The 12,047-nt window shown below is 40.7% G+C and overlaps 1 protein-coding gene across 1 annotated transcript in view; it reads left to right on the top strand.

Annotated features, from left to right (window-relative positions):
* LOC131153195 (isoprenylcysteine alpha-carbonyl methylesterase ICME-like) overlaps positions 1-11,523 on the top strand; it is a 50,203-nt gene extending 38,680 nt beyond the window's left edge. The window contains exons 13-14 of the transcript XR_009136185.1: positions 4,114-4,180; positions 11,318-11,523. The gene's annotated coding sequence lies outside the window, so the exon portion shown is untranslated. The remainder of the gene's footprint in view (positions 1-4,113; positions 4,181-11,317) is intronic.
* Positions 11,524-12,047: the final 524 nt, after the last annotated feature.

Raw genomic sequence — 12,047 nt, 5'->3', positions numbered from 1 at the left:
GAGGCTGGGCCTAGTAAATAGCCGGCCGACTAATGCTAAGTTAAACATAAAGTAGTACGATGGTGCCTACTCAATCTGTACCCGAAGGCCGCCCGAAGGCTGAGTCATTCGGAATTACTCCGTTGAACGGAGTCTCGGAATTTTTTCCTTAGGGAGTACTTTACCCAGGTCACCAATCGCCTTTCCCATCCACACTCTATCTGAGACGTGTGGTTGCATCCCTACATACATATAGCTATGGTACCGTACTTTTACCATGAGATCATCATAACAGGGCTTTACTATCATATATGACAATTTATGTCATAAAAAAATGTAATCATCATTTATTTCATAAAACTGTAATGTAACATAATATGTACATAATTCTATGAAAACATCTGCTACATACTGACTCAGTAAAAACCGATGTATCATATCTGTCATAATTGGCTCAGTAAAAATCAAAATTTCATAAACTTGGCATCCAGCTGTCATATCTCATCTCTTGGCATATAGCCATCATATCTTATATCTCGGCTTATAGCTGTTACATTTCAGTATTACATAAAACCTGCTCATTTAATGCCAATTAAAAACTATACTCATGCCACACAATTTTCATCTAGTAACTCATACATAACTCATTTTCTTGAGAACATAAATACTGCTGCTAAAACTGGGGTATGCATATCTCCAGGTCATTATTTTACTAAATATAGATACATACCTAAATACGAGAAAAATGGAGATAATCAAACCTACCATCTTTAGTTAGTTTTGAAATAAGACTATAGTTTTAAATAACAACTTTCCAATCGGTGAAAACATTCAGAAAGACCAATACTATACTTTAAAAATACCATACTTAAATTTAAACGGTTGGTTTTTGAAAATAAAGTCGGTTAACCGAACCCTAGGCCCAAAAACCCTAGAAAAGCCGTAACTATTTATCTAAAAACTGTTTTAACATTTTATTCCCTTAGAACTCATAAATATAATTTACATAATATAATCCCCTTATATATTTCCTAAAAAACACCTGAGACGCTCGAAAATCGAACCCTAACTTTTTTCGAAATCAAGAATCCACTCTACTAAGATATTTGCTCCCCGATCCTCATGGTAACTTCTGATCGTTGAAACGGGCAACGAACGGTGAAAGATCAAAGAGTGAGAGAGTGTGGGCGCAAGTTTGAGAGAGAGAGAGAGAGAGAGAGAGAGAGAGAGAGAGAGAGAGAGAGAGAGAGAGAGAGAGAGAGAGAGAGAGAGAGAGAGAGTGATATTTTGATTTCTTAACAATGAAGCAATTGAAAATCTATTTATAGATCCCTTGACTTGGTCAAATTCATTGACGAAATGACGCCTTTGTCGATAAACCACATAAGGTTGTTGTCAATGAAAGAAGGGCCTCGTCAACGAACCATAAGCCTGATATTTTTCAGACATTTTGGATCTCTTCGTTGATGTTGCTCTGAATTTCAGCGACGAACCTCAGAAGGGCCTTTGTTGACGAGAACATGGACTTCGTCGACGAAGCCTACTGAAATCTCCTTTTTCCTTTTCTTATCTAGTTTCCTTTTTTTCTTGATTCAGATCTCTACAATCTCCTCTCCTTATAAAATTTCGTCCTTGAAATTTGCTAACTGCTCTTTATCACATCAACTAAACCATCACTACTCTAACTCTAGGAAGAGCCAGCGACCACTCACATAGTAGCCCAGTCCCAAATTTATTACCTGCCCTCACTTATGGCGGAGGAATACTGTGGTTACACATAATGTCTCAGGAGATTATAATATCCAAACACAACTCTCCCGAAGACCAAACATACTCTAAATCATAACAAACTAACTCTAATTATAATACATACATACCATTTACTTACTGATCTGTCTAGCTCTGAGCGTCTCTAAATAACCGTGGGTACTTCTATCGTATCTCTGACTCTAACTCCCATGAAACCTCCTCTACTACGTGATGACGCCACAATACCTTTACTAGAAGAATCCTCTTCGTACGTAGTTCCTGCTCTATAGACTAAGATCTGAACTAGTATCTCCTCATGTGCTAATGTGTCCTCGAGCTTCAATGACTCGTAAGTGATCACGTGCGAAGGATCTGGAATATACCTCCTAAGCATGGACACATGGAACACATCGTGAATCTTAGACAATGCGGGAGGTAATTCAATCCTGTACGCCATCAAACCGACTCTCTCCAGAATTTTGAATGGTCCAATGTACCTTGGGTTCAGCTTGTAATGACCTGAAGAATAATGGTATTTAAATAATAAAAGAAAGGGAAATGGAAACAGGAACAGAAGGAGGCAGCCGACTTCATCGACGAATGCGACATTGCATTTTGGATGGGATAATCCCAAGAAGTTTTCTAGGCTTTGTCGACAAACACAGGGGTTTCGTCGATGAGGGTTCTTCAGGATCTCGTCGACGAAGTTTCATCTCGTCGACGAGAAGATACCGAGAGAGGATTTTTGGAAGTCTGAAATTCGTCGACGAGGGTTCAGGTTCGTTGATGAACTTTCTGAAGGACTTGTCGATGTCGACGAGGTGACGTGGCTCATCGACGAATCCTTTAGTATAAATAGCCCAAAACTTCGTCTAAAAACACAATACTCAGAAATTCTCACGCTCACTCTCTCCTCTACGCCCCTCCTACCTTCTCTCTACGATCTTGGGCAGGATTCTCGCCGATTCAACAATCTGAAGCCACCACGATGCTCCTAGCGAAGTTCTCTCCAAGTTTACCAGGGCAGATCGTCGGTGGGGCTGAGTTGGAAACCATCCCAAATCCAGGGTAAGACTTTCTACTCAGTATTTGGTTATTTGAAAATTGTAGAAAGTGTAGTACGCATAGTAATACTGAACTTCAGTTTAGGGAAATGTCATTTTCAGAGTGTTGAACGGAGAACCTTGCGAGTGCGGGGTTGTTTGTTTTAGGGGCTTTTCAGGACTGAGGTAAGGGAATAAACTAAGCTAGTATTTTATGAAAAATATGTATATTATTACAGAATTTGACTTTAGGAAAATAAATATATTTATATATGTTTTATACTTGGGAAATACTACTGAAAATGATAGTATGTTAAATATATGAAAAACCTGTTTCGTGTGGCATGAGTTGAAATTAATATGAAATTCTGTTTTCTAGAAATAGGATAAAGATATGAGTTTGTATAATGGAAAACCGGCATATGGGCCGAGATTTTTATATGTTTGCCGGCATATGGGCCGTGCTATGGATATAATTTTTCGGTGTACGGGCAGTGCTATGTATATGATTTGCCAGCGTACGAGCCGAGCTATGGAAATGATTTGCTAGTGTACGAGCTGTGCTATGGATATGATTTACCGGCATACGGGTCAAGCTATGGAAATGATTTGCCGGTGTACGGGCTGTGCTATGGATATGATTTATCGGCGTACAGGCCGAGCTATGGTAAAATATGAAATACTAGTGTACGGGCCGATGGTTTTTATGATATACGTATATATGCAAAATGATATGATTGATTTGATAATTAATGATATGAAATATCTATGTATCACAGTTTTAGTATATGTTATATGATATCAGAACCTAGTTGGCTTGATCTGAGCTAGCACTTGCACGATACCGCTGCTATGTATCCATGGTCATTATGATCATGATATTTGTGTTAACTCTGCTGTACGGAATGGTGCGAGATCGGATGGTCAATGTGGTTTTAAGAAGTGTGTAAGTGCTCCTGGTGTACGGATCAGGTTTGGCAGACCCATTAGACTTACAGACTGTACTTTTGACTTGGTAGTGGTCGTCCAACCATTGTCAGGTCCCGCCTTCGGGCCACACAACCCAGTCATGTGGGGGTAATACATGACAATAGCCATCTAACCTTCTAGGGATGTTTGTTTTATATTATTATTTATATGAGATGAATTATGTTATGGAAACCATTATGTTTTGCCATGTTTTGATTATACTTGTTTTCCCAGAAATATGCATACCGTTTTATTGGTTATGTTCATGATTATGTATATATATATCACAGAAATGCTCATGTTGCCACACATTAGTGTTAGTTTATTTCTCGTACTGAGAGGTGTCTCACCCCGAATTTCATAAACATTTCAGGAGCCCATGATAGGAGAGCGGGTAAAGCACCGTTGATCTAGTACTGTTGATCCGCCTTTCCAGAAGTGTAAGTGTTTTGATAGGGTCGGATGTATTTTTTGGGATGACCCTAAGATATCTTTTGGGTTGTGTACTGTGTGTATATAAATACAATGGTTATAGTAACTCTGGTATTGTGATGTATGGTATAATGAGATGTATATGATTGTATGTTTCCTACTGCTTAGGCTTCCGTTATATGTTCTGATGTATCCTTGGTACCCACGGGTCTAGGTGGATTATGATCTGCTGAGTTCTGTGATTTTGGTTTTTTTTTTTTAAAAATATTGAAAGTAAGCAGGTCGCTACAGTTTGGTATCAGAGTCTAGGTTGTTAGGTTCTGTAGACTTTAGACTAGAGTATAGGAAATGATTTAAGATTTTGTTCTACAGACTAGAGGCAGGACTTCCGTGGTAATTTCTATGTTTTTCCTTAGGTGATGATTTCCAGAAAATCATAGTAAGCTATTGTCAGGTTGTGTTCCTAGAATGTAGGACTGGGGTTAGGAATAAGTTGGAAATGTTAAGATAAGTGGTGAGGTTAGGTGGGTAAATTATGAGGATAGGATTTCTAAGTTACATTTGTTATTTTTCAAGATGGATACAGGAGGAAGTAGTGCCCATGCAAGTGGCAGTGATGGAGTAGGGCCATCAGGTGCAGGCGGGACTAACCCTGACGCGGTATTACATAGCGTGGCTCAGCAGTTATGGTTGAGATCGCTAGGAGCTCCAAGGAGCAGGGTAGTCAGCCGGCAGGCCATGGGTGCACTATCGAGAAGTTTACGAAGATGAATCCTCCGGCTTTTTCAGGGGGAGTCGATCCTGTAGTTGTAAAGAACTGGATGCAGGAGACTGAGAAAGTTTTGGCGGTGCTACAGTGTACGGAAGAACAGAAGGTCATCTTCACCACCTATAGACTGACAGAAGAGGCCGAGAGGTGGTGGACTGTGGTGAGACTGTTGGAGCAGCAGAGGGCGACTCAGATAGCCCTGACATGGGACCAGTTTAAAGAATTGTTCTTTGATAGATATTTTCTAGCTACTGTCAGGGAGGCTAAAGTAGAAGAGTTCCTAAGTGTGAAGCAGGGACAGCTATCTGTCCAGTAGTATGTGGCGCATTTCATCGAACTCTCTCATTTCGCCCCGTATATTGTTCCTAATGAAGTGAAGAAGACAAGGCAATTTGAGAGAGACTTGAGGCAGAGTATATTCAAGCAAGTAGTGGTGCTGCGGATCTAGAACTTTGCTAAGTTAGTCGATAGGGCAGCCTTGGCAGAGATTGGTGAGCGGCTGGATGCAGACGAGCAAGGACAGAGGAAGAGATCTGCATCTATAGGTTTTTAGTAGGGTCATAGATCGAGTCAGTGGAGGAGAGGAAACCATGGTAGAGGACGAAGATAGAAGACTGGAGGTCGCGAGGTTCAAGCAGTGCAGGGTCCTCTAGTCTATCAGACTTGTGGTAGGAGGCACTAGGGAGAGTGTCGAGCTGGTGGTGTGGTCTGCTATCGCTGCGGTAGACCAGGACACATGGTGCAAGAATGCCCTACCCCACCAGAAGTAGTTCCAGCTCCCAGACCATACCATGGAGGTTATTAGGCGCCACGTGGGGGCCAGCAGAGGAAAATGGCTTCAGCTAGAGTATTTACTCTGACACCGGGTGAGGCTGAGACGGCAGTTGACGTGGTGACAGGTATGGTTATTATGCTTTCTTTTAAAGTTATTGCATTGTTTGATTCAGGAGCTACACACTCATTCGTGTCTTCAGGGTGTGTTAAATTATGTGGGGCTGAAACACAACCATTAGATGTTGAATTGTTAGTGTCTACACCAACTGGATCTGTAGTGAGATGTAGTCAGGTGCTCCGGGATTGTTCAGTTGATATTCAAAGGAAAATTTTGTTTGTTGATCTGATAGTGCTGGACATGCACGGGTTTGATGTTATATTTGGCATGGATTGGCTAACATATAATTTTGCCAACATAGATTGTCGAACACGAGAAGTGATATTCAGACCTCTGGAACGAGTGGAATATAAGTTCATAGGGTCGCAGGTGTAATCCCTGCCTCAGCTAGTTTCAACTATCTAGGCCAGGAGACTACTGCCGAGTGGTTGTCAAGGGTTTGTGGCAGTTGTGAAGGAGATGTCAGAGAATGAATTGAAACTTGCCAGTACGCCAGTAGTAAAGGAGTTTATTGATGTGTTTCCAAATGAGTTACCAAGCTTGCCACTCGATCATGAGGTAAATTTCTCTATTGATCTACTTTCAGGTACAACGCCGATTTCCAAAGTACCTTATCGAATGACGCCAGCAGAATTGGCAGAATTGAAAGATCAGTTTTAAGATTTGCTTGATAAGGGTTTCATATGACCTAGTGTATCTCTGTGGTGAGCTCCAGTATTATTCGTGAAGAAGAAAGACGGGTCGATGAGAATGTGTATAGATTATAGGGAGATTAACAAAGTGACAATCAAGAATAAATATCCTCTACCCCGTATAAATGATTTGTTTGACCAGCTCCAGGGTACACGGGTGTATTCGAAGATTGACCTTAGATCCGACTATCATTAAGTGAAAGTGAAAGCAGAAGACGTCTCGAAGACGGCCTTCAGAACCAGGTACGGGCATTACGAGTTCCTTGTTATGCCGTTTGGTTTGACAAATGCTCCTGTTATATTTATGGATTTGATGAACAAAATCTTCCTCCAATACCTAGACCAATTCGTTGTTGTTTTTATTGATGATGTAGTGGTCTATTCGAGGAGCTATGAGGAGCATGAGACACACTTAAGGCAGGTTCTACAGACGCTATGGGAAAAGAAATTATATGCCAAGTTCAGTAAATGTGAATTTTGGCTTGAGAAGGTCGTGTTTTTGGGGCATGTTATATCTGGAGATGGTATTTCTGTGGATTCTAGTAAGGTTGAGGCCGTAGTGAATTGGGTTAGACCGAGAAACGTCCAGGTGAATAAGAGTTTCTTGGGGCTAGATGGGTATTACTGTCGTTTTGTAGAGGGATTCTCGGCATTATCGGGGTCTCTAACACAACTAATTAAGAAGAATGTCAGATTTGAGTGGGACGACAGCTGTGAGCAGAGTTTTTAGAAATTGAAGCAAAGATTAGTCACAACACCAGTATTGGTCATCCTATTAAGGGGTGAAGGGTATGTCATTTATAGTGATGTGTCCTTGAAGGGACTTGGCTGTGTATTGATGCAGCATCGCAGGGTAGTGGCATATGCTTCTAGGCAGTTGAAAGAATATGAAAAGAACTACCTTACACATGATCTTGAATTGGCTGTAGTAGTACACGCCTTGAAGATTTGGAGGTATTACTTGTATGGTGAGCGGTGTGAGATCTTCTGCAACCGTAAAAGTTTGAAGTACTTTTTCACTCAAAAGGAATTGAATATGAGGTAGAGAAGATGGTTGAAGCTAATTAAGGATTTTGATTGTATCATTAGTTATCACCTAGGAAAAGCAAACGTGGTAGTTGATGCGTTAAGCAGGAAGTCCAGGGAATCAACGTTGGTAACTATGGAGATCTAGTATCTGATCATGATGGATCTGGAGATACTCGACATCGAATTAGTTGAAAGTGGTTCTCAGGCTCACATTGCCAGTTTAATGGTGCAGCCTATTCTACAAGAGAGGATTAAAGCCGCCTAGAAGGAAGACCCAGAGTTAGCAGAGGTGATAGACAGAATATAGAGTGGTCAGGGGGAGGAATTTAGTATTGCAAATGATGGGGCTTTGCGGTTCCGTTTCAGATTATGCGTTCCTGCCAATACTGAGATTAGAAAGACTATTTTAGGGGAGACTCACAGATCTTTGTATACAGTTCATCCCGTTAGTACAAAGATGTACAAGGATCTGTGAGAGTCGTATTGGTGGAGTGGTATGAAGAGAGAGAGCTGAGTATGTAGCCCAGTGTCTGATGTGCCAGCAGGTAAAAGCTGAGTACCAGAGGCCAATAGGCAGTTGCAGCCGCTATTTATCCCAGAGTGGAAGTGAGATCATATATCTATAGACTTCGTGTCAGGCTGCCAACGGCGTTACATAGCCAGAATGCCATACTGTTTGACTAAGACCACCCACCTTTTACCTATCAAGATCAGTTACTCCCTTAACCGTTTAGCGGAGATCTACATTCAGGAGATAGTTTGTTCTCATGGAGTTCCAGTATCGATTGTGTCAGATCAAGACTCGCGTTTTACGTCATGTTTCTGGAAGAGCTTGCAGGAAGCTCTAGGGTATCAGTTATCATTTAGCACAGCGTTCCATCCTAAGTCAGATGGGCAGACTGAAAGGACGATACAAATATTAGAGGATATGCTCCGTGCGTGAGTATTAGATTTTGGGGGTAGTTGGACTTAGTTCATGCCTTTGGTAGAGTTTGCGTATAATAATAGTTATCAGACCAGTATTGGCATGACACCATTTGAGGCTCTATATAGTAGAAGATGCCGTTCTCCTTTATTTTGGGATGAGATGGGTGAGCGGCGAGTTGTGGGACTAGAGCTAGTACAGCAAGCATGTGATAAAGCTTGACTTATCAGAGATAGAATCAGTGCAGCTCAGAGCCGACAGAAAAATTATGCTAATAATCGCCGCAAGAATTTGGAATTTGATGTGGGTAATCGTGTGTTTTTGAAGATAGCTCCGTTGAAAGGAGTTATGAGGTTCGGCAAGAAGGGTAAACTTAGTCCTAGGTTTATCGGTCCATTTGAGATTCTAGATAAAGTGGGGTCAGTTGCCTATAGGCTAGCTTTGCCACCTATGTTTTCCAAGATCCACGACGTATTCCATGTGTCTATATTGACAAAATACGTCCCAGATCCTTCTCATATTATCAATTATGGTGAGTTAGAGCTCAATGATTCACTGGTGTATAAGGAGGTACCAGTACAGATTTTGGATAGGAAAGTGCAGGAGTTACGTAACAAGGAGATTCCTTAGGTAAAAGTTTTGTGGAGGAATCATACAGTTGAAGAGGCTTCTTAGGAATTCGATGAGCAGATGAAGCAGAAGTATCCACACCTATTCCAAGAAGTCTAAACGGGTAAAATGTAAGTAGTTAGATAGTATTTCTTTTACAAGTACATGTAATGGTATAATTAGTGTAGCATTTTAGTTTTGGGAGAATTTTTCTTTTGTATATGTAACCTCCTAGGACTCGGAAGGTAATCACGATATTCCTTCGTCATAAGTGAGGGTAAGTAATAAAATAAGTAGACTGCTTTGTTTTAAGGGATGATGAGTTATATGAATAGTAAATTTCGAGGACAAAATTTCATAAGGAGGGGAGAATGTAACGACCCAAAGAATAATGGTATTTAAATAATAAAAGAAAGGGAAGTGGAAATAGGAATAGAAGGAAGCAGCTGACTTCGTTGACGACGTTGCTTTTTGGAGGGGATAATCCCAAGAAGTTTTCCACGCCTCATCGATGAACACAGGGGTTTCGTTGATGAGGGTTCTTCAGGATCTCATTGATGAAGTTCCGTCTCGTCGAAGAGAAGATACCGAGAGAGGATTTTTGGAAGTCTGAAATTCATCGACGAGGGTTCAGGTTCATTGACGAACTTTCTGAAGGACTCATCGACGAGGTGACATGGCTTATCGACGAATCCCCTAGTATAAATAGCCTAAACCTTCGTCTAAATGCACAAAACTCAGAAATTCTCACACTTTCTCTCTCCTCTACGCCCCTCCTACCTTCTCTCTATAATCTCGGGCTGGATTCTTGCCGGTTCGACGATCTGAAGGCACCACGACACTCCTGGTGAAGTTCTCTCTAAGTTTACCGAGGCAGATCATCGGTGGGGCTGAGTTGGAAACCATCCCAAATCTAGGGTAAGTCTTTCTAGTCAGTATTTGGTTATTTGACAGTTGTAGAAAGTGTAGTACACGTAGTAATACTAAAATTTAGTTCTGGAAAATGTCGTTTTTAGGGTGTTGAACAGAGAACCCTGCGGATGCAGGGCTGTTTGTTTTAGGGGCTTTTCAGGACTCAGGTAAGGGGATAAACTAAACTAGTATTTTACGAAAAATATGTATATTATTACAGAATTTGACTTTAGGAAAATAAATATATTTATATATGTTTTATACTTGGGAAATACTGCTGAAAATGATGGTATGTTAAATATATGAAAAACCTGTTTCGTGTGGCATGAGTTGAAATTAATATGAAATACTGTTATCTGGGAAGAGAATAAAGATATGAGTTTTTATAATGAAAAATCGGCATACGGGCCGAGATTTTAATATGTTTTTTGGCGTACGGCGCCATGGATATGATTTGCCGGCGTACGGGCCGTGCTATGTATATGATTTGCCGGCGTACGGGCTGAGCTATAGAAATGATTTGCCAGTGTACGGGCTGTGCTATGGATATGATTTGTCGGTGTACGAGTCGAGTTATGGAAATTATTTTGCAGCGTAGGGGCTATGCTATGGATATGATTTACCAGCGTACGGGCTGAGCTATGGTAAAATGTGAAATACCGGCATACGGGTTGATGATTTTTATGATATACATATATATGCAAAATGATATGATTGATTTGATAATTAATGATATGAAATATCCATGTATCACAGTTTCAGTATATGTTATATGATATGAGAACCTGGTTGGCTTTGTCTAGGCTAGCACTTGCACGATACTGCTGCTATGTGTCCATGGTCATTATGATCATGATATTTGTGTTAACTCTGCTGTATGAAATGGTGTGAGATTGGATGGTCGATGTGGTTTTAAGAAGTGTGTGAGCGCCCCTGGTGTACGGATCAGGTCTAGCAGACCCATCAGACTTATAGACTGTACTTTTGACTTGGTAGTGGTTATCCAACCATTGTCAGGTCCCGCATTCGGGCCACACAACCCAGTCATGTGGGGGTAATACATGACAATAGTCAGCTAACTTTCCAGGGATATTTGTTTTGTATTATTATTTATATAAGATGAATTATGTTATGGAAACCATTATGTTCTGCCATGTTTTGATTATACTTGTTTTCCCAAAAATATGCATACAGTTTTATTGGTTATGTTCATGATTATGTATATATATCACAGAAATGCTCATGTTGCTACACACTGGTGTTAGTTTATTTTCCTTACTGAGAGGTGTCTTACCCTGAATTTTATAAACATTTCAGGAGCCTCTGATAGGAGAGCGGGTGAAGCACCGCTGATCTAGTACTGTTGATCCGCCCTTCCAGAAGGGTAAGTGCTTTGATAGGGTCAGATGTATTTTGTGGATGGCCCTAAGATATCTTTTGGGTTGTGTATTATGTGTATATAAATACAGTGGTTGTAGTAACTCTGGTATTGTGATGTATGATATAATGAGATGTATATGATTGTATGTTTCCTGCTACTTAGGCTTCCATTATATGTTCTGATGTATCCCTGGTACCTATAGGTCCAGGAGGATTATGACCTGCTGAGTTCTGTGATTTTGGTTTTTTTTTTTTTAAATTTGGAACTTAAGCAGGTCACTACACCACTAGCCCTTCCTACCAAACCTTATCACTCCATTCATCGGAGTGATCCTAAAAAATACATCATTACCTACCTCAAACTCCCTTCGACGTGTATATGCGTAACTCTTCTGCCAACTTTGAGCTGCTTTAATCCATCCCCTGATGAGCTTGAACTTCTTTGAGATATGCTGGACCAACTCTGGCCCCAAAATGTGTCGGTCACCAACCTTATCCCAGTACAATGGTGATCGGCACCTCCGACCATACAATGTCTTATAAGGTGCTATCCCAATACTGGCCTGATTAATATTATTATAGGCGAACTGAACCAATGACAAATATTTGATTCAACTACCTCAAAAATCCAGTACACACACTCTCAATATATCCTCTAGAATTTGGA

This window comes from Malania oleifera, chromosome 4 (genome assembly GCF_029873635.1).
Source record: "Malania oleifera isolate guangnan ecotype guangnan chromosome 4, ASM2987363v1, whole genome shotgun sequence".
Taxonomy (NCBI): Eukaryota; Viridiplantae; Streptophyta; class Magnoliopsida; order Santalales; family Ximeniaceae; genus Malania; species Malania oleifera.
The sequence above is the reverse complement of the archived record's forward strand: the minus strand, read 5'-3'. Positions and strand labels throughout refer to the sequence as shown.